Genomic DNA, 27,753 nt, shown 5'->3' on the forward strand with positions numbered 1-27,753 from the left:
ATGCTGGTTCTATAGGTTTGTACATTTTATTAAAAATGTATCAAGCCATATACTTGTGGTAAGTTCATTTATATGTATGTCTGCTATAGTTCAATAAATCTTTTAAAAAGTAGACTTTGAAAAAATAAGAGAAAATTAGAATGCCTTAAATGAAGTTCTTATTCTTCCTTGGAGTAAAGTTGGGAGAAAATGTATAGTTTTAGAGGGAAGAGAGAGAGCTACCATTTGTTAGCATTTATGCATTTATCTTTTTTTATGTGTTACAGGGTAAAATAGCCTAAAGTTTAGGAGAATTTGACTGCCTATACTAACATGAAAAGGTGGTCAGAATTCACTGCACAAAGTTTTCAAGAGATACCTTTGATATTCTCTGTTGTAATGTTCAAGATAAACCTTGGTGAAGTCCTTTGAAGGCTACTGAAAGTTGGGCTTACTGCTGGAACACTTAACTTCTGTGACCTTCACTGAAGGCATGCAGAACTTTACAGAACACTGTTGTTTCCTGAAAGAAACTGTCCCATGGGATTAGAAAATCAGTACAAAGTTTGACTTTTCCCATAGGTTCTGGTGTGATTTAATTAAGGTAGAGAATTTTTTAAAATAAAAATTCTAAGTTTTTGATGCTGGTGAACTATCTGTATAAAAAGTAAAATTCAAAATATTCAGAAGTCTGTTTTCTAGTTCCTTTTTTTTTTTTTCCAAAACAAAGAGCTTAAACTATATAAAATCCTAGATGTCAGTTGTCTATTTAACCTCCTATTTGGGATTGATGTAAACACTCAATAAACTAAGCTATTACCATTTAGCAATTTCTAGGCATTTTTTACACAAAATGTATTTTTTTAAACAGGATAGATTAGTTCAAGTGAAAATAATATATTAATTGAATAATGTAAAAGCCCCAACACATTCAAATTTTAATTCCTATAGCTCTTTGGGTTTCATGTATTTTTAAATGCATTTTAAAATGTCAACTCAGTAGAATTAAAACTTACATCTCTTCAACTTGGACAGGTCAGTTGTGCAGATAAAATAATAGTAATAATTGTAGTTAATATTTATTGACCCCTTATAAGTCAGTTTAATCCACTCAGTAGCCAAACAACTGTAATGATAATTGAGGCTTAGTAAGATTGTATTTTCCCAAGGAAATGCCACTAGGAAAAATGGGGATGGAGATTAGAGCTAAGCAGTTTAAATCAAGAGCCCTTGTTTTTAATAGCAAGCCATAATGAGTATTGCTACTAATAAATTATGTACATATATTTTCTTCCTTGTTATAAAATAATATACAATGCAGAGTAATATAAATAGCTTATATGTGTACATATACACACATACATATGTATACAGATTCGATATTATAAATATGTGTTATATATTATAAACATTGTTTAACTTGTTCCAAGTCATAGAGAACTTTTAGAAGTCTGATTATATTTTGGGCCATAGACACTAAATCAAATATACAGAGACTTTGCAGACCCCTTTTTTTGTTCAAGAACATTAAATGAGACAAAATTGAAGCTGTGAATAACAAGTAGATGTTTCTTAGGCACTTAGAACTGTAAACAAAACAAAACAAAACAAAAACACCTCTCCTCTGTAATTTTTAGGACAAATTATAAATCCGTTGAGTCAGATTTAGGAAATCACAGCATTTAGAACACACCATTTCAAAAGCATAGGAACTATTCAAAGATCTCCACTAGAGTTTAAATCAAATATAAAGCTATTTTTTTCCTATTTAGTTCTGTCTAAATAGGAAAAAAAGGAAAATAAACATTTAACTCAAGAAGGTATAATGGAAACAGGACAAAAAGTGAGAAGAAGGATTAATAAAGATAAAAGGGGAAATTTATTAACTGTAACTTGAAAAACATTAGAATGGCTAATTGTTTAGAGAAACTAGGCCAATGAAGTACAAAAAAAGAAAAGATAGAGAAATTGCTACAGAACCCAGATTCAAAGAGATTTTGAAAAGTATCTGAAAGTAACATGCAATGTGAATACAAATAATTTGGTAATTAATTACAATGCAATATTATTTCTAAAAACATATAAATTGTGAATGTTTTCTTTTAAAAGTATTAACAGTTTAGACTGTTTAGCACCACCCCTAATTTTAATAGTATTCTGGAATATATATGTAATTCAATAAGGTATGTTTAAAAAAGTCATAAATATTGAAAAAAGGTGCACAAAATTGTTATATATGTGATTATCTATCTGGATAATTTGAGTGAATAAGTTAAAAATCTATAAGAACCAATAGGAGACTTATATAGAAATCTAGTTAAAATACTAAATGCTTAGGTGGGGTGGGAGGAGCATCATGGGTCTTTTTTTATTTTTTTTATTTTTATTTTTTTTTTAAGGTATCATTGATATACAATCTTATGCTCAGGTTCCACATGAGCAACATTGTGGTTACTAGATTCCCCCCATTATCAAGTCCCCACCACATACCCCATTGCAGTCACTGTCCATCAGCATAGTAAGATGCTATAGAGTCACTACTTGTCTTCTCTGTGCTATACTGCCTTCCCCATGCTGCCCCCAACTACATTATGTGTGCTAATTATAATGCCCCTTAGTCCCCTTAACGCTCCCTAACCCCTTTCCCTTTGGTAACTGTTAGTCCATTCTTGGGTTCTGTGAGTCTGCTTCTGTTTTGTTCCTTCAGTTTTTGCTTTGTTGTTATACTCCACTCCACAGATGAGTGAAATCATTTGGTACTTGTCTTTCTCCACCTGGCTTATTTCACTGAGCATTATACCCTCTAACAATGGTAGGATTTGTTTTCTTCTTATGGCTAAATAATATTCCACTGTGTAAATGTACCACATCTTCTTTATCCATTTCATCTACTGATGGACTTAGGTTGCTTCCATTTCTTGGCTGGTGTAAATAGTGCTGCGATAAACATAGGGGTGCCTATGTCTTTTTGAACCTGGAATCCTGCACTCCTAAGGTAAATTCCTAGGAGTGGAATTCCTGGGTCAAATGGTATTTCTATTTTGAGTTTTTTGAGGAACCTCCATACTGCTTTCCACAGTGGTTGAACTAGTTTACATTCTCACCAGCACTGTAGGAGGGTTCAGTATGGGTCTTTACAAACCACAAAAATGATTCAGTTTATCACACCTCCCATGAACATAGTCCAATCACCAAATATGGGTGAGATTCTGTTTGATGGGATGGAATAACATGGTACTTTGATCCATTTGAGACATTAAAGGCCCCCTGTTGTACTATACATTCAAGCCTGAAGCATGAAGCCAACCCTTTTTATTGTGAGTAATAGCGAGGACATATTTTTCTTCATATTGTTTTATTTCTTTGGCACTGAGTCTGAGGATGATAAAATGGTTTGGTAAAAGTAATAAAATTAGTACAATCACTAAACAAAAATACTAAATATTCAAACATTAACAGTCAAAACCTCATTGAAAATACAAAATAACAAGATACAATTCAAAATAATAATAAAAATATAAAATAATTGAGAATAATTTTAACAAGAAATGTATAGGATCTGTAAGAGGAAATCTAGGAAAACTAGGAATGTAAAGAAGATTTACTGATTGACAAATTTTACCAAGAAAAGATGTTAGTCTCCTGTTAAAACTAATCAACATGTTTAATTTAATCCCAGTAAAAGTGCCAGTAGGAACTTTTTTTTTTGAGGGTGAGATTTTGAAAAGCTGGTAGGGAATCATATAAGAGGTTAAATTAGATACAAGGCTAAAAATAGGCTGAGTGCATACCAAGCATTATGAGATATCCCAAAGGAAATTGAGTGACATGTAAAATTAGTGACCATATACCAGTAGGGTCTTGACATGAATAACACATCTCTTTCAAGATAATGCATTGCTTCTTAATGATGAAGGGCAGGAAATAGAATGGAGAGACAAAGATAAATATGAGACCATTTCTCCTTCTAGGAGCTCTCTATATTGTGCTGAAGGTAAATGTTTAACAACTAATTAAATACCTTGTGATGACTATTATAATAAATGTGTGTTTATGAACACAGAAAGAACCACGATAACATTTGAATGGGGTTTTTCAGTATTGCTATTAGAAGAATGGGGAAATGTAATCCTGGAAGGTAAACCAGTATATGCAAAGAAGCAGAGCATGCTGAGGATTAGATTTCTGTAGCCGGAGTTCATGATGCAAATAGTGAGAGCCCAGACGGGAAAAAATTCCTCATTTATGAAGGACTTTCTCTGCTATTCTAAGAAAGTATGTCTTAATGTATACATATATATATATGTGTCTGCGTGTGTGTGTAGCTTTGAGTTTGTACATGTGCATAGTGAAGGAACAGAATCTTAAGGTGCAGTTTTGTTTATGCTACCAGCAACTTACCTTGTACCAATCTTTAACAATATTGTCACTATTATTATTTTAAATAACTTCATTTCGTTTTGAGCAGAAACTCTCTAGTAGAAAGAGCAGAATATAATGATGTCACTTCACCAAAAGACTTTGAGGCTTCATTGAAAAATATAGTAGGTGTTTATTGATTTTGGATTAAAAGCAATGCCTATATTTCTTAGATTAATACATGAAATAAGAGGAAAAGTAAACTGCATTCATCTATTGATACTTAAAGTAAGGAATTAATCTTAAATCATTTGTCTATGTCTTTTGTTAAGTCTGGAAGTATTAAAAATCATAAAAGTTCTAATACATATCTTTATGTGAGTATACACAGCAATTACTGGATTTTTCTTATAAAAGTATCCGCTAACACAGGAGCAGAGACTCCTGAAACTTTTGACCTTCAAATGTCTCCTAATGGATGCAAAGAGGGGAAGAAAATCACTTTTATGTGAACAGAGATGCCTTTGGCCTTTACTAGAAATAAATCACACTGAATGCAAATTAACTTCCTAGAAAATAGATTTTATGTGTGCTCTTACTATTTATCAGACAGTAATGTCAGGAATATATGAACAAAATAATTCTCAAAATAAATGAATTTCTTTCACTTGATTACTAATTATAGAAACTAATCTTGAATCTTTGGACTTGCTGCTAAATTGCTCATATTGAGAAGTACAAAGTGAAGACCCTGCTGTGCGGGTAAACTGATGACTCACTTTTAATATCAGGTTGAGCCAGGAACGCAAACTCTGCCAAGTTAACTCCACAGGGAGTCCACTTCAACCCACTCACATTTCCTAATAACAGCACTCTATTTCAACAGTGCTGAAATAAGCTGCTTCTCTATGGCGTTTTGATTTGTAAATGAAGGTACCTTGTAAAGTAATGAATTGCAGTTATTCCTGGGCTAAAGTTTTAAAGCAGCAAGTTAAAACATCATCTATATCATGGCAACGGCATGCAGTTGTGTCCTAATGAAAATTAGAAGAGGCTCCCTTTTAGTATACTTTTTGCCCCATTTTAGTTGCAAAATTATTCTACCTGCAGGACCAGAAAGATAATTTTGCTGTTATTTATAATATGAAGATGGCAGTAGGGAGGAGGCACATTTATAAATTTATGCTTGTAAAAATAGGAGTTGGGAAAAGATTTAATTTATAAATCTGGGGCCAAGAAGTTTCACATGATGTAGGCCATGCATTTCTGTGTTCTGACGTTGGGATTTAAGCTATCACACTGGTTAGGATTTTTATGACTCCTTTAGACATGTTTATTTGAAAACTCTCTGGCTTTTCTTAGTGAACTCCAGACATGCAAAAGTACCCTGAGGGCACACCCTCCCCTCTGGCAGGTTTGTTTCCCATTTTTCTCCTTTTAGAACTCTCGGCTATGCCACTACTGCCGCCCAGATCAAAAGCCCCATGTTTATTGTCCTGGCCAGTTGGTGGAAAATATAACTCCGGGTAAGCTTTGCATTAGGCTTCCTGCCTGAAAGATAAAATACTTTCTGTTCAGACCCAAAGATTGTCCTTAAAGAGGCTTGTTTTCGCAGATGAAGCTGCACTGCCACACTGACGGCAAATCCAGCAGCATTTTCAAATGGTAACAAATCATGGCTTTTGTTTTTTTATAGTTCACTTCTCTCCCCTCTCACAACAGCTTTGTAAAGGCCATTTTTAAGTACTTCAGTGCACATTGTTCTTCCTCAGACTGAAAGGGGCAATTGGAAGTGCAAAGGACTGGTAATTTGAAATGCTTTAACTAAGCTTTGAGAGGTGACCCACATATCAATCACACTTCCTAAATTATGAGTGTGGTGCCCTCATGATACTGCAGGTGTATGTTCAGGGAATTAAAAACAATCCTTTAATTGATGAGATCCAAGAGTAGTCAACACTAAAAGACACAGTCTTTCTCAACAGCAGAATTTCAATTACCAGGTAGAAGCAGACATATCTAGTGGCCTATGCAGCCATCTGCAATTATGCTCTATTACAGTACAGAATTGTTGGCTTTTTCTAACTAGAAATCCTGTTTGTGACCTGAACTCATGGAGAATTCTCTATTCTGCTTTGTAGAGAAAGCTGTTAGAAAGCAGAAGAGGAATGGAAGGGGAAAGGAAAAAGAAGGATGATGAGGAAGAGTAGGAAAAGGGGGGGAAAACAAAAATAAATAAAATAGATCACTCAATGGAAGACTGTATGTATCAAGATGTACATTCGAATATAACATAGAACATGGTAGAATAAGTCTAAAATAGCAATCACATCAATAAAGTATATGGATTAGCACATCTATTAAAAGACAGTCTTCAATTATCTAAAAATCAGCATTTAACACTATGCTTTATATGTGAGACACACAAAAAACAGACTAGAAAGACCTGAAATGAGAGGACAATAATATAAGAATCAAATATAAATGAAATGAAGTAATGCTCTTGAATTTGATAACTGATTGTGTAGAATTCAGTCCAAAGATAATTAAAAGGTACAAAGAAGGACATTTTTAATGCCTAGGCTACAACTGAAAATGAAGAAAAAACAGTTATAAATATTTATATAACAATAACCTAGCAAATTTATAAAGCAGAAACAATAGAAGATATTTGGAGTAACAGGCAGATACACCAACAAAGGAAGATTTTAACATAAGTTGATCCTTCAAAGGCAGACCTAGAGGACTAAAAAAAAAAAGTTGTTGAAGACTTAACAAACCAATAAGATGATTCTGATAGAAATACAAATAATGAAACTTGTTAATAGAGAATACACCTTATTCTCCCAAAAACCTCAAAAATTTGAAAAAATAGGAATAATGCAGATAGATTTTTCTAACTACAACCCAATAAATTGATAATAGAAAATTTTTAAATTAAAAATTTTTCTCCACCTAGATACACAAAGAAAAACACCTTGTCAATTCATGAGAAATTTCAAAGTCAAAATGAAGAACATTAAAAAAACAAAGGTGATGAAAATATGACATTAGACATTAGAAATTGAGGGTCCAGCTAAAACAATTATCAGTGTAAATTTTAGTACTTAATTATATCAAAAATAATGAAGGAAAGTTAGTAAACTCCCACCTCAAAATCATGAAAAATAATGACTAACCCAAAGGAAAGTACAAGTATTTAATAAAGGTAAAAGAAGAAATTAACAAGTTAGAAAGTGAAAAGCCAGTAGAATTAGGAAAACACCAAAATAGAAAAACCATTTACCAAAAACAACAAAATAGAAAACAGAAAACAAAAAGAAAAGAAAAACCAAGTACACAAAATAATCAATCATTAAGAGAGTTAATTTAAAGAATTCTTAAGAGACTTCTTTGTAGAACTCTATTTGAAAATCTAGATAAATTGTTATTTTTCAGATATACCAGAATCAACCGCTGTAGTGATAATCAGTCTAAAACACATCAATGAAATAGAATAGAGAATGGATTTAAACTGTCTGCCCACATAAAAATACCAGATCCATGTGGTTTCACTGGGTAATTCTACAAAACATTAAAAGATCAGATCATCTCAATGCTACTAAACAATTTCAGGCCACAGATAAAGAAGAAATACTTTCAAGTTGGTTTCATGAAGCAAGTAGTATTTTAATCAAAACCTGATAATGAAAAAAGAGAACTATAAGCCAAGATCACTTATGCATATCAATGCAAAAAGTCTTAATATACAGAGTTTAATATCACATCAAAAAGTAATACTGCATGACCAATAGGATTTACTTTATAAGTTCAAGGGTGGCTTAGTATTAGGAAATCCATTAATATAATTAATAATATTTCAATATAAAAACAAAGTACATTTTACATATATATGTAATTTTCTTTATCCATTTATCTGTTAATGGACACTTAGGTTGTTTCCAGCTGTTGTGAATAATGATGCAATGAACACAGGGGTACAGGTATGTCTTTGAGATAGTGATTTCATTTTCTTTGAGAGTATTCCCATAAGTTGGATTCCTGCATCATCTGTAGCTCTATTTTTAATTTTGTAGGGACTTCCATACTGCGTTCCATACTGGCTGTACCACTTTACATTCCCACCAACAGTGTATAAGGGTTCCCTCTTTTTCTGCACCCTGGTCAACACTTGTTACCTCTTGCCTTTTGATAGTAGCCATCCTAAGAGGTGTGGACAGGTATCTCATTGTGGTTTTGATATGCATTGCCCTGATGATTAGTGGTATTAAGCACCTTTTCATATACCTATTGGCCATTTGTGTGTACTCTTTGGAAAAATGCCTATTCCATTCTTAACTCATTTTTTAATCAGCTTATCTGGGTTGATTTTTTTTTTTTTTGCTATTGAATTGTATGAATACCTTATTCTGTTTTGAATATTATCAACCCCTTATCAGATACATCGTTTGCAGATATTTTTCTGCCACCCCATAGGTTGTCTTTTCATTTTTTGTACATTGCTCCCTTTGCTACAAGGAAGCTTTTTGCTTTGATATAGTCCCATTTGTTTATTTTTGCTTTTGTTGCTTTTACTTTTGGTGTCATATCCAAAACATTATTGCCAAGATCAATGTCAAGGGATTTTTTGCTTATGTTTTTTTCTAGGAGTCTTTAATCTATATTGAGTCCATTTGAGTGCATGGGGTAAGATAAAGCTCCAAATTAATTCTTTTGGATGTGCACATCCAGTTTTCTCAGCACAATTTATTGAAGATGCTATCCTTTCCCCATTGTGTATTCTTGGTGCCCTTGTCAAAGATTAGTTGATTCTATAAGCATGGATTTAATTCTGGGCTCTCTATTCTGTTGTATTGATTTATGTGTATTTTTTTATGGTAGTACCATACTGTTCTGATTACTATAGCTGTGTAATATAATTTGAAAGCAGGCAATGTGATCCCTCTAGCTTTGTTCTTCTTTCTCAAGATTGCTTTGGCTACTTGAGGTCTATTGTGGTTCCATACAAATTTTAGGTATATTTCTCTCTGTGTAAAATGCCATTGGAATTTTGATAGGGATTACTCTGAAGCTGTAGATTGCTTTTGGGTAGAGTGCATATTTGAATGATATTAATTCTTTTAATTCATGTACATGAGATATCTTCCCATTTGTGTCTTCTTCCATCTTTCATCATATTTTATAGTTTTACATATGTCAATTCAGTATATGTTATAGGTCGCAACACAAATCACCAGAAAAAAAGAAAAAAACTTGTTAACAAGTGCTGCTGGCATAAATGAATGGTCTTATAGAGGAGAAAATTAGATTCATTATTTATACAATATGTCAAGGTAAATTTGACATGGATCAGAAATTTAATTTTAAGAAACAGGACCATAATGTACTAGAAAATAAAATCACGGGTGAATTCCCTTATATTTTGAGTCTATGGAAAACTTACCTATCACTAAAAATACACTAATATAAAAGAAAACAGTTGACAGATTACATAAAAATTCTTAAAATATGTCATGGAAAAATCCCCTGCAAGTATAGTAAAATAAAAATGTCCAATTGTTAAAAATATTAGAAAATAAAATTGCAGACTGAATTAGTTTCCTATTACTCCTGAAACAAACAAATCATCACCAAATTAGTGGATTAAAACAACATAAATTTGTTGTTTTATGGTTCATGAGGTCAGAAATCTAAAATGATCTTCACTGGAGGACTTCCTCCCTTCAGGATGCACCAGGTGAAAAATCTATCCTCTTGCCTCTTCCAGATTCTAGAGGCTGCTTGTATTCCTGGGTTCATGACCCCTTCTTTCATTGTCAGATCATTATGAATTTTCAGGTTTTAAAACTATTTATTGCAGTAGTTTCTGGGCATTTTTATAATAAATAAATACAATGGTCGATTTTTCCAAGTCAACAAAGTTTCAGAAGCTTCTAAATCTCTGTCTACAAATGAAGCATGATATTTAGAAGTATAGCATGGACTTTTTGGTGGTATTATCTATGTAACTATTCTGCCTTGTGTCCAAACAGTACAGATTAGGGCTAGAAATGAGAAAAAATGGCCCCAAGGTCAGTGATACAATTCTCATCTCATTTTTTTATGCCACTCACCACTGATATTTTGAATTCTTGAAAGGAAATACATTAGATGATTTTTCTTGTCTTGGTCTCTTTATGGGTGGTACTGAATATTGTGAGTGTTGTAGTTTTTATGGTTGTAAGTTTGTACTGTGAAATTACTCTTTAAAGTGTATTATAATAAATATAAATATAACTTTATAAAGAATACAACATATTCAGTCAGCTTTCTCCCTTGTTGAATCCCTTTGTTTGGTTTGGCCAAGGGAAATTTTTCTACCCTGCTTCCTTAGATCCTCAATTTCCATCATCATTCGGTACAATTCAGTGATTGTGTTCTGCATCTCAGTCTTCATTGGAATCATAATTGTCACTTTCATTAACTAAAGATCAGTCAGTTACTTTGTTGAACTGGTCATAGTGTAAAACATGTCAACTATAATCATTGTAATTCTATTGCTTTTACTGTTGGTATTGCTCTCAAATTGCCCTCACAAATATGCATGCATATAAGAACTATGGTGCTCTCAAAGGCATGTATAAAAAAAAGATAACATGTTGAGAACTTACTTTAAAGCTTCCTCCATTGTTCAGAAATTTTTGACTATGTGGCTAGCAAGTGCCTCAGTTACTCAACCAGTTGGGGTTTTATTTATTAGGTTCTGCAGTACCAACCTTGTATGGGTACCAAAGAACTGAGTAAAACATGATTATATACATATACACCCATATAAGAAATTCCTTTTGTTAGTAAGGTACCCTCCCAAACCTTAGTGCTGTGAGTAATTAGAATTGTTTTTAAGAGTTAAAATTTAAGAGTAACATATAACTGATTGGAGTATAATGTGCAAAAAAATCAAATTAGAAATACAGTCAATCTTTGCCTTCAAGATTTTGCTATTGCATAATTTAATATGTAAGCTTATTGAAAGGAAGAAGAGGTTCATTGGAGAAGGGTACACTGGGATGAAGGTTTTTAGCTATGAATTTAAAAAATGGTAGGCATACAGACTTCAAAAAAAGTCCAGGAGAAAAGAAAATCTTTGCAAATGAACTTTATGTATTTTATACTCCTTCACAAAACCAACACATATGGTACAGAATGGAGGAGACTGTGAATAATGAAATTTAGTTTCTATCCTGTTATGAGATGGTTTCAACAACCTGTCTTACCAGCATCCACTAAAGTTTTAATCTAGATCTCTTTTTATGTGCTTCCATGTATGTTGAGGAAACATCTATTTCCCATTTTATTCTTACAGAATGATAGGCTAATCAAAACATAAAATTAGCATTTTATTTCCTAGGAAAGTTATAGTTCTCATTGCAAATTAAAAATTTTTTTTCCAGGTATGATTTACCTTAGCATTTAGGTTGACAACAAAGAAATCTATGCTGATTTTGTAGAGCTGATTATTCTTGTTCATGTGACAAGTTCTTCCAAATTAACAGATGATCATTCTTTTTTGATACAGCTCCCCCTTGATTTGCTGAAGTCAAGTACATCCCCAAGAGGCAGATATACTATAGATATGGTGATAGAAATCAAGATTTTGGACTTTGTTAAACTGACCATTCAGTGAAAATTTTATTGAGTGCCTACCACATATCACATTGGTCTAACTAAGTGCCTGGGACATCTGAAAACAAAACAAAGTTCCTACCTGCAGATTCTACCTCAAACTCTAGCAGTAATCCACAGACATCTGAGGTGTCTTCCCGGCAGCTTGCTGCTCTTTTTTCTGCCCACCAAGCTCAGATATAATTAAACTATCTGCCTTTTCAAATAAGTAACGTCTACACCTAGATAATTCTAGGAAAAAGTATTTCATTTCTAGTTCATTTTTAAAAATACCTTATTAGAAGTCACTTAAACATTCTGTTTCTCACAAAATTTGAAGTTTTCCCATTCCTAGGAAACAGTTTTTCTTGGAAATTCAAATTTCCTGCCCATGCATTCTGAATCATTTTTTTTCTAATCAGAATGGTCATCTCTCTGTGGGATTAAGCATTCAGCTGTGAAAGCATTGTTAAATTCTTCCTCTCCATCTACTTAAATGATGGCTTGGCTTCCTCATACAGCAGTATTCTTCCAAAAACTTCCTTTGGATTTTTATGCAAAGAGAAGGAAGTGTAGCTTTTAATGCAAAAAATAATAATTCTAGATTTTTGTACACATACAAAACTCTTTCTACAGCCAGGAAGTATTACATAAGTGCATCCATGGGCTATGATGGGTGATGCATTAGACTCTTAAAAGGCATCAGCAAGTACTTCTGTCAAAATTGTCTTCAGTTCAGACCTCCACACGAGCACAAAATCCTTTCACAAAGTCAGCAATTTATTATATTATAGTACATGATATTTTAGAACTGAGACACACTGATTAAAACAAAGTCGAAAGTTGGATAATTGACCTCATATGTATTCAGGTATTTATGAAATAATCCCAGAGAAGTAGCAGTATGGTTTTGCATTTATGTTTAGTCTCAGCTTCTTTCTTTTTTTCCAAGTCCAGCCCATTTCCCCCCACCACCAAAATTTCTCATGTTTTCTTCATCCTCTATATCCTTACTGTCCTAGTTCATCCTTTATCATCTCAGACTAGATCATTTCAATACTCTTCTTAACTCAGAGCTACTGCAATGGTTGATGGACTGGAACCAGGCTAGTGCAGAAACTGAGTTTAAGCATTTAGAGGTATTAAGCATTTTGACATTTTGGGGAATTCTAAGAATGCAGTAATTGGATTTGTCTCATTGAATAGGTTGTGGGCTACTTAGGGTGCTGTTGAACTCTTACGGTGAGTGGCATGTGGCATAAGCTGAGTACTAGTGATATGTAGTATGACCACGTATTGGTCTGCAGCCATTTGGAAACTAAAACAAAACAAAATGAGTAAACAAAAAATTACCCAACAAAAATGGCTTGAAAAGAACTGACCTAATTGCTCTGTCTTCCTTCTGTTCAAAAATAATTTATCAATGGCTGCCAGTCAGTACAAAATAAAGTCATTGCCCTTTGTCATGTCATGTAAGACTCACCATTGTCTTTTCCTTTTTTTGGTTTCTCTGTTCATTGCTCTCTCACACACAGTAAGCAACAGAAATGCCAAACTGCTTGTGTGCCATGGCAGGCCATGTGCCATTTACACTTTTAAGTCTTTGCTCAAACAGATGTCTCCTCCAGTATAAAACCTCCCTTGTAAACCCAGACTGGTTTTATTATATCTCCTCTCTTCTATATTCTCGGTGTATGTGCTTATTCTTACATATGCCCCAGCAGAATATCACTGTTTGTCTCCCCCATGACAAGGTGAGCTCTTTCAGGCAGGCATGGTGTTCTTTCCCTCGTTATGAAGCCCCTGCTTGTCAAAGTAGACATTCAGTACAAGATGGTGAAATTAATGAATGACTAATGTATATTATGCAAGAGTCAAGATATCTGGTTTTAAGGTCTACCTCTGTAGTAGACATAATGTTCCCTTGGGTAGACTTGCAAGTTAAGTTTTCTGCTCAAGAATGCACTCAAATGCAAAGATGAGGGTTTGCACTCAGTGATTTCTAGTATCATGTCAATAAAATTAGAGGCTCTATATTTTGAGAATTATGTATACACCTTTAAGCTATAAAAATATTTCACTTTTCATTCTTTATTCTGATCTCTCCTAATCCCTTGGACCTGCAGAACCATTTACCAAGTGGAGAAGTCTTCAATTATTGTCATAGAAGCTTTTCAATCGTATTAATTCTACTTTTCAGTACCATTGTTTTCCCCTAATGAGTTCATCTTATACATACACTTAATGTAAAGTAATAATGAATTATTAATGAAATTCCTTTCCAAATGAACATTGCAGGAATTTGGGCAAGTTTGAAAAATACTGGAAACTTTTCAGTCCTTTTTGTTTAAAAGCCACACAGGTAGTAAACCTATATTAGGCTTTTAACAGAAATTCTAACAGCTTGAGAAGTACCAAAATATATACATATAAAATAAAAAAGCTTCCACATAGATGTATAAAGTTATGTAAGTCATAGGCCAATTAAATTATAAATGTGTTGAGAGTAATGTAGCAGACCACCTCCCTTTTTCCTGTCTTCTCACTCCACCACACACACACTCAGAGACACCCTTCACTTTCCTTCCCTACCAGTGACCACCCAGATGCAGTAATGGCTACCTAAGGGTAATTCAGTAATATGACACATTCAAGTACTGGGTCATGCACAGTGTGAGATCATTATTTGGCACCCACATACATTAAATTTTAAAGCACTCCTTCCTTGGATTTGATCCAAGAATTATTTCATCAACACTTAGCACCCCAGCCACAGATAAAGAAGCAGAAGATGAAATATCACACTGAAATATGAATGAAAGGAGAGCCTGAATTGCAACATGGAGGAAGAAAGGGTTTCCTAACTACAGTGACCACAATTACCCTTCCAGTCCACACACTTGGTGAGTGTTCATGTGCTTCAGAAGCTCGGTCAATGGACAAACACATCTCCACATTACTTTCAGCCCATGATTGTGGGCAGAAACAATTTGGGATGGATAAGTGTGAAGGGATGAAAGTGCTTAAGAGAACACCTAGAGTTGCTTGAGAGAAAATAGGACAAGACAAAGAATGGATAGCAGGCCTGGTTGTGAACACGAGGCACCTGTGTTTTCTGAGAAGAAAGTAGGAAGACTTCTTTTTAAGCCTTCCAAGAGTTAGAGGTCTATTACAAAATTAGGTTTACCTTAGGAGATATTTAGCTATAGGAATATAACCAATAGAGAGAAACATGCTTAAAGCGTATAATACGTTGTCTTTTCTTTAAAGAACCATTCTTCTTCTTCAAAGGATATAGACATAAATTTATACTGAAAACACTCAGGATTAATGAGGAAGAAAATCATTTATAAACTAGAAAGAGTTTTGAAAGTGATCTAAGTTGTTATGAGTGATATCCTTTTAATACTTTTTAACTTTCAAGGATATACTTGCATCTTTATGACTTTCAGGAATATTTATTAACTGTTGGTGACTGTTTGAGAACTGGGGATAAAATGATGAATATGGTGACTCAGCCCTGATGTCTTTAATAGCCACTGAGGAATATAGGCAAAAAGCAATCACAATAAACTGTGTAAGTGTTATGATAGGGAGGTAATAGGGGTTGCAAAAGGCATAGCAGGAACTCTTGAATCAGTCTAAAGGTGATGGGAAAATCAAAGAAAATGACGTTTTTTCCTAAAATGTGAAAGATGAGTAGAGTTTGTTTTCTTCTTTTTTAGTTGTTAAAAGGTACCAGGCCAGAGATCAGAAGAAGGTAGAAAGGACAGATGGGGGAAAAAATGCACACACCTGCAAAAGACAGTTTATCATAGCTACAGTATAGATGGCAAGATAGGGAGTAGCATGAAATGAGTCTTGAGAGGAAAGCAGAAAATCTGGTGAGGTCAAGAAAGCCCTTACGACAGTCATCATATAATTTATTACATAAACCACGATACTTTTGAGAATGAGAGGAGGCACTATTAATATGCCAGGACATAGCATAATTAGACTCATCATTTGGAAAGAGGTAGAAAGAATTTTAAATAGAAGGAAGGCATGCTGACATTTGGATTTTTAAAAATTCAATTGTAATGGAGAATGGTTAGGCAAGAGAGAAGTAAGGATGGGTATAGGGAGACTAGTGAGGAAAGTTTTGGATTAACTTGGATGACTGATGATTGTGATCTGAACTAGCAAAGCTTTGCCATTTGGAGTGGAATAGCTATACTATGGTTAAGAGGAAGTATAATTGGCAAAAATAACGAATTGGGATGGAAGGAGTGGGTTTGAGAAGTGCTAGAAGCTCAGGATCATTTACAAGTTGACTTAAGCAACAAAGTGTATGGTGATGACATTAATTGATATCAGGAACACTGGGGGAGAATCCTTATTTGGGGAGGTAACTGTAGAAGGTGTTCAGTTTGTATCATATTGAGTTTGAGGGGGCTGGGAGAATTTTTCAGTAAAAAAAACTATTCCATAGACAGGTTTGTACATAAGGAGATATAAAAGCAAGGGCCACTGACAGATAGAGAAAGGGGAAGGAATAATATTTTTAAAGAAGAGAATAAGGGCCTTAAACAAAATCTTGATGTTCTCCAACATTTACCAGTTGGATATAAAAGGAAATATTGGCAAAGGAGGCTGAGAAAGCAACCAAAGAGACGGGAGAGTATAAACTTCTAAATGAGATGTCAAGGAAAATAAGGATTACAAGTAAACAGTGAATTCAGTCACAAATAGGTCATTCAGATTGCCATATGTTTTATCTCTTCTTTTACCTTTCTTTTTCTTTTGCTACATTTTGCTATATAGACTGTTATGTGGACTGCTCATTTCATTTCTTTGGCACTGATCTGTCAGAAATTTGTTGTGATTTTAACTCTATTAATGATAACACACAAGCATTATATGAAAATCTACAGTACCCCCAACATATAATTAAATTAAAAATGAAACAATTTTTAACCCTATTTTGTAAGAAAACATTATAGCTTTTTTTAGCTTATATTTCTTCTTTCTCTTGCTTTTTTTTTTTTCATTTATTTAACCTGAAATGGCAAATCCAAAAAAATTGGCCACAAAATTATCTACTCTATTACTGTGTTTTCTTTGCATTCTATTTTCATGCTATGATGATAATTATTTAGATGTCAGATCAAGTCCTCTTTCACAAATAATTATTTCATTTTCTTTTGCCTTCTGGAAACTGACAGATCTGGATATAAATGCTAGCCAAGTTTATATTGATAGCATGAGCTTAAGCAACTAGATAAATTCTACATAGTATTTTTCTTCAATGGAAAATTTCTGGCAAGAATTAGTGTTCAGAAAGTGTTTATTTTCTCTGTGTCACTTTATTTCTGATCTTCAGCTCACTTGAATACTTGGTGTGAGTCCCTTTCTACTGCAACTCCCTAATTCTTGGGTTTTCTTCTTGATTGAGTCATCTGACAGCATTGACAACTCTGCAAGGAAAAAGTACTATTTTAGTACATTTTCCAAAACATTGTAAATATGAGGATATCTTTATAATACAATAAAAGCATTAAGTCATTATCCTCTCCATTGTCAAATCTTTAAAGATATTTTTTCATTGCCTTATGGAATTTTTATGGTTATGAAGCAGAAATATGAGACTGATTTGATTTTGCCTCCTAGAAAGTAACCTCTTTTCTTCCTTCTTGATTCTAGCAGAATTTTTTAATTTTGAAATTAAGATTTTTACAGTTTTCATACACATACATCCTATTAATTTAGCGCACTGGCTTTACTTGAACAGTTTTGTGATCTCTTGGGCTCCCAAATCATATCTTTTTGTGATCTGATAAGTTCTCTTTACCCATACAATGGGTTGTTATTTCTAACCTATTTGCATTGCTTTTCTACAGCTTGTAACCTGGATTTTTATGATTTGCCTTCCATTAATTCATTTGCCTTCTATTATTTCATGCTATTTCTTTATGTAATTTGTTCTCATTTTGTCTATCTCTCCAGTTTGTCTCCTTAATTGATACATATTCTGAACTATTACATGATTAGTAATATTTAAAAATTTCATTTATTTTCTTTGTTTTAAAATTTCACTAATCTTTACAGTGAAGAACAGAAGGAGAAAGTTTATGGAATTCTTGCCTAATAGCCTCTAATCTTTTTGTATTAAGTAGGGGACAAGGCATCTGCTAAGAGTGAAGGTAGAAAGCATAAATAGAGAATTTGAGAAGACTGGAGAAGTAATGACATAGTTCTACAAGGGAATGGAAAGGAAATTAGCCAAGACAAGAAAAAGAAGAGCTGAGCAAAATATAATATTTGGGTAAAACTGAGAACCATATATTTGTGGTTTTTGCCCTCAGGGAGTGTAAAATCCAGTTGGGAAAAATGAGAAATACTCAAACCATCACAACTCAAACAATGTACAATGGTATGTAATTGTAAATAAACAATACAGATAACTTTATGACTCAGACTTTTTCCTTCTTCTCATAATGAGACATTCCCAAATACACAGGCAGAAACATTTTCTTCTTCCATCAAAACCTCTTAAAGGAATAACAAGCATGATCACATCTCCTGACTAGCCCACTCACTTTCTGACAAGCTTTCTTATAAATTTACCACTCATATTGGAATCAGAAATACCTAAATTTACTTCATTTGTATGTGTTTAAAATGTAGACCCTGAATTAATTTGCCCCTAAATTCTGGATACCTTTAACATCTAATTTTCAAATGTAAGTATTAATAGATAAAAAAGAAAATGACTTCCTAAATATGCAGTTGTTTCCAAATAAAACTGCATACATTTGAGGCTGTCATATTTAACCTGAGCTTTTTAGTTTATATCCAGAAAATGTTTCATTTACAGTAACTATACACATTCTTAAGTAGAAGATTATGTTATTTATAATAATATAATATTACAAAAAAAGTGCCATAAAATTACCAAATGTGAAGCACATTTAGTAATATTTTATACATATGTGTGTGTGTGTGTGTGTGTGTATAATAGAGGTAAATTTTTATGGTAGTCATAGTAAGTAATGTATTGATAATGTCTTAATGCCTTTCAGATATTTTTAAAGATTACCATAAAGCATGAAAAGATTTATTCACTACCTTGCCTTATTGCACATTAACTCAAGACAAAACTAAAGAACCTACTGATTTATTGAGTCCTGGAGGTCAAAAATCTGGGGAATGAAGAAGCAGAAAGGAATGCTACAAATAAGAGAAATTTTGACAAGATGGGATGACATTGTTTTAAGGCTAATGTTGTAGCTGTTCTGGGATATAATAATGTACCAAGTAACAATTAGACATGGAGGAATTTTTATTTTCATTAGAAATTCCCCAAAACAGGCATTACAATCTTTAAAAAGTATATAGAGAAATCTTTGGGTATGTTGTGGCAATGCTTGCACAAGTACCACCTGTATTCGTCTGCTTGTTCTGCTATTAACAAAATAGCACAGACTGAGTAGCCTAAACAACAGAAATTTATTTTCTCAACAGTTTGGAGGCTGGAAGTGCATGGTTAAGGGGCCAGCAAATGTGGTTCTGATAAGGCCTCTCTTCCTACCTGGTGTGGGCTGCCTTCTTGCTCTTTCCTCACATGGCCTTTCCTTAGTGCATGTGTATATAGATGTAGGTATAGATATAGATACAGATGTAGATATACTAATATTTATATTAAGATACACTATGTATACACTAATGCTATTGGATCAGGGATCCCCCCTTATGACCTCATTTAATTTTAATTACTTCCTTAAAGGCCTCAATCCAGCCATCCTGGAGGTTAGGGTTTCAACATATGAATATAAAGGAAGGTACAGACATTTAGGCCATAACACCATCCATGGAATCGAATTACTGGAAAAACACTTCAGCTTTATTTAAAAGTGTCCCCTCCAAATGCATCATGTGGGAGCTACTTAAATGAGTTCTAAATACTTAAAATGAGTCACAGTAGCTTTAGCCTCTTCCCTGTGCTTAGGACCTCTTTGAAACCTAATTGAGTCTCAGTTTTACCCTACCCCCTTCCCATAATCTGCTAGAGAGTTGGTGGGTGGAAGTGGAGGACGGAAAATTCAAGATCACACAGTAAGTGGCTCACACTGATCCTTTTAAGTCACCAAAGACTATCCTCTGCCCAGGCCAAAAATCTGGTGTCCAAAATCTGAATCCTTTCTCCCAAAAATATCAGTCACAATTATTATTAGGGTAAAGGTGTTTTGTTTGAAGCACTCTCATCTTTGAGTAAGGAACCAGTGTAGTTAGTTTACTTGGCACATTCAACAGCCTCTTTTTTCCTAAAGATGAGCTTGCCTAGATTTTACATGCTTAAAATATTTAACTTTGCTATTGCTTTATGTGTTTGCTTTCTGAGTGCTATTTTGAATAATAACACTTCAAATGTATGTAAATTCAATTTCTCTTCACACTTTACCTAAAATAATTTTAGGAAAATTGCCTTGAACTATGGATCTTGACAATAATTTTTATAACTTAATCTTTACTGATATTACTATTAAATAGTTATCCTAATGGTCCACTTGCCATCTGAACCCATTAATTAATTGAATCGCATTTTGTTTTTAACCTTCCCAGTTACATTTCTGAGAGTTTTCTTTCATGCAGTATTTGAGGTGAGGAAGCCATTTACTGGACTGTTTTATATTTTCTTTTGTTTAATTTAATTTAAGACAAAATGTATTTCTGGAATGAACTCTTGCATAGCAATTGTGTCAAAAGCAAAGTATCTAATAACCTCTTCATTGCTTGTGCCACAGCTCACTATTAAAACATTTGCCCAGGGTATTAAATTGACATACAGAGTGATGTTTATTGCTGTGGAGTAAAAAGCCCTGCCTGTTGTTTTTCCAGAAACTTGTTTCGTCTCAGTGCATGCTTAGATTACCTCCCCAATACGATTTCCATTTCTTGAGCCCAAGCCTCCTAGATGTACCATCCATGATCCGCCGACTTCTTGTTTTATGTACATCAAACAATGCAGGAATCGTTGGAGTATATTATTTTTAAAAACAGGTCTGGTACTTTCTTGGCTCTTCTGTAACTGTTATTATTGGAATTTTTACAATTTTATGGAATTCAATGGGACCCTACAATTTCCTTGAGTGTAGGATTTCTTCTTTCCTGTGTTTTTATGCCACAAAACTGAGTTTCAAAGAGAAACACGAGAAACATTCTTCTTTCTGAAAGGAATAAAAGGGCCTCAGCAAACTCCTAATCTAATTAACATCTTTAACAACTCAGACAATAAATTGACTGCAACTGCTCTTGAAGCTCTGTGCCACCTTGTTAAGCTCCTTTCCAAGACTGCTATAAATCAAAGGAGAAACGCTAGGGTCGTTGCACATGTTTGTTGGTTATTCCAGTGTGAAAGGCTGATTGCTTTACCAACTGCCCATTTAGACTGGATACTATTTTAGACGTGTTTAGCATTTCAGGTTTGGAAAAGAGGCCCCTGTGAATGCACAGGATTATATGTTCAGTTCCTTAGGCCAAAAATCTAATAACTTGGTTACTTAGCTTATTATATAGATTATGAACATTTTTCAAATAAAATAATGGATAAAGTAAAACATGGAAAAGGGGAAGGGACATGCCACCTTTCAATATTTCGTCAGAATGATGCTTTTGACATTCTATAATTCCTTTTGTATCATGAATTTTTATGAGACACTGTTGGGGAACTCAGTTCACTCTGTGGTTGTGATACTGACATTCCTCTAAAATTACTAGCTTATCATTTATATTGAGGTAAGTCAGTATTTTAATTTCAAGTGAACTTTTACACAGCAGAAATGCAGATAGAAAGGCAGGTATTGGTTTATCATTTGAATGTAAATGTAATCCATTTGAACACATATTTCAAATAAATAAGCATTGTGGTAGACTTAACTGAAAGAGTTTTTTGCCCCTCATCCAGATCATTTGTAGACAAGAACCACAGTATATACATGACTGTCACTCTGGGATTTTAACCAATGTCTTTTTTTTTTTAAAGCAATGTCTTTTATGAACCTCAAATTAAGGAATTCCTCAAGGATACATCTTGAGCTGGTATACTGGTATAAAAGAAAGAAGAATAATTATTTCATTGTCTAATTCAAAAAGAGTTTTAATTATTGTCACACAAAATTCAACCATCAAGTAAGTTAGTTGAAATAAAAAAAAGAATAATCAGTTGTATTGCACTGTGTCAATAAAATAATAAGGAAGGGGTTCTGGTCTATCACAAAAGAGAAAATAAAATAATAAAAAAATTAAGAAACATATCCTATCTCCTCATTAGTTATTAAAGAAGCACGAATGATAATATCCTTGAAAAATCATTTTACACCTATTTGTTACAAATGTATATAAATAAAAATAAGCAATGCCAGTTAAGTTTGTTAACTTTCATATACTATTCATGGTATCAACAAGGGGCATGACTTTTTGGAAACCAATTTCATAAATCCATCTAACCAGTACTAATATCCAGTTATCCCAATGTGGTTATCTATAAAGGGAAATAATAAAGATGTTTAGAAAACATTATTTATAATTGCCAAAAATTGACAACATGAAAGTGTGTGATGATAAATGGTTAATTTAATTATGACACATCAACTAAATGCATATTAATTAACAATTTAAGTGATGATTATAAATATTATATACCACCGTGGAAAAAAGGTAATGAGCTAATATCATGGGAAAAGAATAGAATGAACATTTTGTGCATGCTATAATTACAGATATTTCGAAATATGCATGTAGAAAAGATGGGGAATAATGCTCAAGTATCATAGTAGCTGTTGTTTTGGTGTAGTGTTTTATGGATATTTTCCCTTTTCTGCTTTCCAAACTTTTAAATAATATGGTTATTAATATTATTTTATAAATTTTATAAAGCTTAATATGCTACATTTTTTAACCCATTGTAGATTAGTAGACAAAGGTTCAATGCAAATCACTATGTGGAAAATGGCCTCTGCCCTGCTTCCCAATATTGCATAAGTATGCCTTTATTTTTGGACTGTTCTGAGGGAGAGAGGAAATATCAAAGTTGTGAGGCCAAGCCCACCTACGCTTCAGGAACATTAATGTATCTGAGAGTAAGTTGTAACTATAGGGGTTTTATAGACTGACTCAATTGTCTGTTTCCACATCTTCAGGAGACAAGCTACAAAGTATTTTGTAAAAACATAATGTGGATTAAAGCTTGTGGAAAGTTTGATGTTTAAAATGATGGGTAAGTCAGCCAAGAGGCAGGCTGAAAGACTACAGCTGAGTTTTTGTTTTCTTTTTTTTTTTGTCCCAGTGTAAAATCACAAACCTTCCAAAGTAGCATTTGCCCTTTGGGGTTAGACTTGGCAGATGGAAGCATCAAGGTCTGTGTTGTCCAGATGAGCTTCTTATTTATTGATAAGTTGTGAGGTAGTGTTAGTTTTACATTTAAGGTTACCATATATCTGCAGTTTAAGGAGAAAGCTTGGGATTTGCTCTTAGCATCTCCAGCTGCATCATATCCCTAGTTTGGAGGAACAACTTGGAGAATTTAGTCACTCCTGGGGGAATGAAGGATTATGCTTGACTTTATGGAATCAACATTTGGTTGAATATTTGTTGCATGTATTCATGCATGACTACATAAATGAACAAATTGAATATATAACTGAGTCATGTTTTTATTCTCTTTATGGGCTAATTTTTTTCTTATAATTTCTCTAGATAAGACTGGGGAGTCTTTTCATCACATGTCACATGTTGAAGGGCAAGATGGAATCTGACCTGATCAATGAAAAAATCTGGTTCTTCAAAGTGCAAGGTATTTCATTTCTTTATCAAACAAGAGATTGACTGGGAGGATGGTCTGCTTTGCACAGAAGCCCCCTCCTCAAGCTGTAGGGCATATTGCTTCCGTGAAAGTATTTATATTTACAAAAGGTGAATCTGGCTTATTAAATCAGAACCACATATAAAGGAGAACATCTCTGTAGTCCCCCCCTTTAAATAAATACTACTTCAATCTGAGGGTTTGAAGGTGAGGCATAAGATTTGTGAGAACTGGGGTAGTACAATGATCAGCCCCACTTCAGTGTGACTTTACCAGCTGCCAGAGGCAACTAGTGATAGGACCACTTCTACTACTGGGAGCACCTCAGGCATCTGCATCTGAATTAGGAGTTCTAGGCAAGAACTCAGTTAGGCCTAAAGGGTTTTTTTTAGTTTCTTTAAAAAAAAGACCGGCAACTTTGGTCCAGCCCATTACAAAAGCTACAAAAGCTCTGTTGAATACTATAGTAGAGTTTTTGCCCACATTTGTGTATAGTTTTTGTCATAAACTACTCTGGTCATTTGGACACAATCAAATGACACTGTGATGTTTGTTATGCTCTTTTCTTCATGGTTATCTTTCCTGCTATATATATCATTAAGGTCATGAATTTGTGCAACTCACAAATTTAATATATCTCATAAGAACTTCAAAAGCCGTAATTGTACTGAAAGTAACTATTCTCCACTCTTACAGTATGAAGGGCATGGGGTCCTTTCTGTTTTCTCTTATAGTCTTTTTAATTTTGAATTCTTATTTTAATGGCCCTTAATTCCTTATTTATTCTGGATTTCTGTACCCAGTGCTTTACCTGATTACAAAAAAATTGCCTAATTACATTAGTCTCACTTGCTACCCTTCAGGGTATCTTTATTATACTTTGCTGGACCTGTTTAAAGCCTCGTATGCCTTTATTAATCAGGCCACTTTTTACCTTGGAGTTGAGGTGACTAACTTGTCTGTTTAGGCTAGAGGATTAAAAATATTCCCAGTGTCAACATTTTACCAATAAAAACCTCATGTGCAGCTTTGATTTCTTTTGTGTGAGAAAAATTATAAGGAAAAAGGACATTGCTTCCTCTTGCTTTCATTATGTGTTTAGTGATTAACCTCAAAGAAATAGCAAAATAAGAAGAAATTAATTTAAAAGAAACGATATGCAATCAAATCTATTCACCCTTATTTTTTCTCTGACCATCTTACTTATCTCCACTTCTAGCATAAAATATATGCTTAATACATGATAGGTGCTCAGTAAACCTATATTGAATTGGCATGAAATGAATCTGTCAGCATATTTTTGATATGACAAATCATGTACTAAATGTTATGAATGATAACTCAAGATTTTCAAATTTTCCTTCTCAAATTATGCTCAAACATGATCTAATGAGACGCTGGGACTGCAGTCAACAATGCATTTGGTTGTAAAAAATACAATTCTTTGGTCATCACTCAGCAAATTGCTGAGACACTAAATCATGTCATAAATATATACAGCAACAACTGTGTTTATCTCTAGTTTCCATGAATTGGTCATCCAAACAAAAGATCTGCCTGGACTGTTTTGTTTCTTAAAATGTAAACTTGAAGTCTTGAGCCTTCCAATTATGTTTAATGAGAGTTCTTAGAGTTATAAGGTACATGAGTGAATTGTTAAATAATCTAATTTAGTAAGGACTTAAAAAAGCTATGTTTTAAAAGATTGGCTTGAACAGACACCAAAAGTCCGCATGTTGTACTCTTCCATTTATATGAAATGTCTAGAAAAGTCAGAGAGACCGAAAGGAGATGGGTGGTTGCCTGGAACTGTTGGTTGGGGACAGGAATTAACTGTAAGTAGGCACAGGGATCTTATTGGGACAATGGAAATAAGTGTTCTAAAAGAATCAGGACAATGGTTACATAACTTGGCAAATTTACTAAAATGTTTCACACACATACACATGCATATAAGAATGGCATGATTAAAATGTTTCAAGTGTTATGTTATTTCAGTGATTGCTCAATAAAATGTACTCAGGTTAAGCTTTTTTACAACCTGTCATTTTTTTTACCAAAAACAGGATGTTCTGGACATTTGCTATGCCTTCCCACATTTGGGGATGGATGTGCATGCCTTATCTCCCAATGTTAACCACTTTACTAAAGAACTCAGATAATGACAGTGACCTGAATATTCTCTGGAAGGGACTGTAAAATTCATACAGGCACATCAGTCATGTCTATCTTAATCACAGCTCGGTATTCTCAGAGCCAATCATGGTGTCATGTATCTGATATATACTCCATAAATATCTGTTGAATGAATGAATGGAGAATTGCATTAACGTATAGTTCCACAATAAAGCTGCTGTTTCTATAGCAGAATTTCCTATATATGTAAGAAGCTGTATTAAGTAATTAGTAACCTGCTATTTGTTTTGGTAAGTTACTTCTATTTAAGATTAACACACAAGTATTTTCAACCAAATATCATTTTATCTGTACACTACTATTATGAAGTATTATTTTATTTTCCTGTCAACTATTGAATATTTCCTTATGGGAGGGGGGTAAAAAGAAGCACAATGTTCCATTAACTTACTAGAATACAACGAAAAGCCATTTTTACAATCATAGAAATACAAGGTTTTTGCATGTTCTGGTTTATTCATAAAAGTATGTTGGAAAGACCTACTTGCAATTCAGCTTTTGGCAGTGGACCTTTCTTAGTAACAAAATCAATAAAAGTCAGGGTGCATTAAAGAATTTATGGATCAAACAAAGGTATTTTGGCATTAAAAAGAAATTAATTCTCTATAACCTGAGCTTGACTTATGATAGTCAGTTCTGCTGAGCTAAAATGATTTATTTAACCCAGTCACAGAATGCTAATTTCATAGTCCTTTCTTTGCTCCAGCTGTTCCTGAATAGGTGTTAGAGGTAATTAACTGCCATTTTTCTCAGTAATTCAGAAACTGCAATGAATCAAAAACCTCTGTTGTGAGTGACTGTAGAAAATGGCAACAGTTAGTTTATTATGTAGCACATTCTTATTGCACTTGTTAAATGTTGGGAGTAGTTACCCCAGAATTTATTATGCATGACTATTAGATAATTGGTTTTTTCACTGTATACCAACTCTAAATCCACTGATGCACACACACACATAAATTTATGTACCCACAAACACCCTCATAAACGAACATGAATTTGCACTGACACACCCAAACAGCTGCATATTATTTATAACAACTGTAGTGGTAAATATAATTGATTAAAATTTCAGTATTATGTTTAAACTAAGGGCCACTACTTTTGAACACAGAATTTTTCTTCATTGTTCCATCCTTGAAAAATGGATATCTTGAGAGAAAACCATGATTCCAATTCATACATGGCCATAGGGTGGTAACAAAGAATGCCTCTTTTCCCTTTATGTATGACACCAGAGAGAGCGTGTAGGTATCATCACCAGTCTGTGATTCAGAGGTACTCAGACTTTTACCTATCTCTCAACTGAGACCATTAGTAACTGCACCTATTCCAATGAGTCCATTTGAAAATTCCTTCTGGAAGTAGTGCCATAACTGGAAGCTCAGTGCTCAGCTCATTAGCATACTGTCTGTGCAGGCTGCTGGGAAACGGTCGTTGCTTTCTGTACCTTTGATCCTGTGGCAGAGGTAAAGAATTCCTAAAACCAAGATCCAGCCTCTTATTTGTAATCAAAACCTGCCCTGGAGGCTAAATGTGTGGAGTTCAGCCGCCAGAGCCACAGAGGACTTGCCATGTGTTTTTCACCTTGGCAATTTCTATCTGCAGAGTTTCCACTGGTGCTGGGTTTTCACTTAAGAGGGTGATGATAAGGAGACTGTATCGCTACTTCCATGAGCAAAGTAACCACGTGCCTAAACAGGGCTTCCTGTGGCAGAGGTAATACAGCTAGAGAACTT

The 27,753-nt window shown here is 33.8% G+C and overlaps 1 long non-coding RNA gene across 1 annotated transcript in view; it reads left to right on the forward strand.

The window, feature by feature from the left end:
- The window catches only part of LOC118908017 (uncharacterized), a 252,914-nt gene that overhangs the window by 205,522 nt on the left and 19,639 nt on the right, over positions 1-27,753 (forward strand). Inside the window, exon 2 of the long non-coding RNA XR_005023060.2 lies at positions 23,713-23,809. This is a non-coding gene — a long non-coding RNA (uncharacterized LOC118908017). The remainder of the gene's footprint in view (positions 1-23,712; positions 23,810-27,753) is intronic.

The sequence above is a fragment of the Manis pentadactyla genome, chromosome 7 (assembly GCF_030020395.1).
Source record: "Manis pentadactyla isolate mManPen7 chromosome 7, mManPen7.hap1, whole genome shotgun sequence".
NCBI lineage: Eukaryota > Metazoa > Chordata > Mammalia > Pholidota > Manidae > Manis > Manis pentadactyla.